A 1226-nucleotide genomic window follows, 5' to 3' on the forward strand; every position below is an offset into this window, starting at 1 on the left:
GTTAGGTTTTATGTACATGTCAACCTCTGAGACTAATAATCAATACATTTAAACTATTCCTTATATTCATTTTCGTTGTCTGTGTTTTTGTTGGAGTGAGTTATTGGATACTATTTGTTAATTATTTTGGTAATAGTAAGAAGTTAGTTATTGGAAGCAAACTTAACGAAATACTTGTATATAAATCTTGGTCATCATTAAATTTTGTCTGAGATTTATATTTTCAAGACTCCTAAATTGTTTGATAAGCTATAATTCTACCATTTTATTAATTTCATANAAAATTTTAATAAAATCAGTGTTTCGCACATTTTTAAATCAATTATAAGTTTTAAATAGTTTTCACAGTGAGGAGATAGGAAGTTTTAAAGGAATTTTGATTTACAGCTCGACAGTTTATAAGAACTTTTAAACTTGTATTTAACTAAATTAATTTGAAAATATTAAAGATCATCTTGTAAACACTTGCTGAAAAGGTGAAAGGGTCCACAACAACAACTTTCAACCTAAGTGGATGCAAAACTAAGCAAAGGTATTTGTAGTTTTGAGAGGTGAGGTCCTAGACCCTTGAAAGAGATCTGGTGCTGTTGTAAGCGATTACAAGGAGCTGGTAATCGCTTAACTCCCTTTCATCCAAGTGCTTGTGTGAGGAAGANGGACTTTGTGACTTATGTGCCCGTGTAATCGATTACAGACAAGCTGTAATCGCTTACGAGTACCTCTGTACCAAAAGTCCAACGTTGCTCCCTGGCTCTGGTAGAGGGGGCTCCCCAGTGTGTGGTGGGTACTGACTTGGTTAGAATTTAAGTTATGAATTTGANATTAATAGTTGTTTTGGAGGACCAACAACTGCTTAAGGGTTTGTTAGGGTATTTCACCCAAGTGATTGTGTGAGGAAGAGGGACTTTGTGACTTATGTACCCGTGTAATCGATTACAGGCAGGCTGTAATCGCTTACAAGTGCTTCTGTACCAAAAGTCCAACGCTGCTCCCTGACTTTGGTAGAGGGGGCTCCCCAGTGTGTGGTGGGTACTGACTTGGTTAGAATGTAAGTTATGAATTTGAGATTGATGGTTGTTTTTGAGGACCAACAACTGCTTAGGGTTTTGTTAGGGTATTTCATCCAAGTGCTTGTGATAGGAAGAGAGACTTTGTGACTTACACCCAAGCGAAATGTAGAACTCACGATACTAACCCAACGAAATCCATCAATGTCCACACATATT

Source organism: Vigna radiata, unplaced genomic scaffold (genome assembly GCF_000741045.1).
Source record: "Vigna radiata var. radiata cultivar VC1973A unplaced genomic scaffold, Vradiata_ver6 scaffold_264, whole genome shotgun sequence".
NCBI classification, from domain to species: domain Eukaryota; kingdom Viridiplantae; phylum Streptophyta; class Magnoliopsida; order Fabales; family Fabaceae; genus Vigna; species Vigna radiata.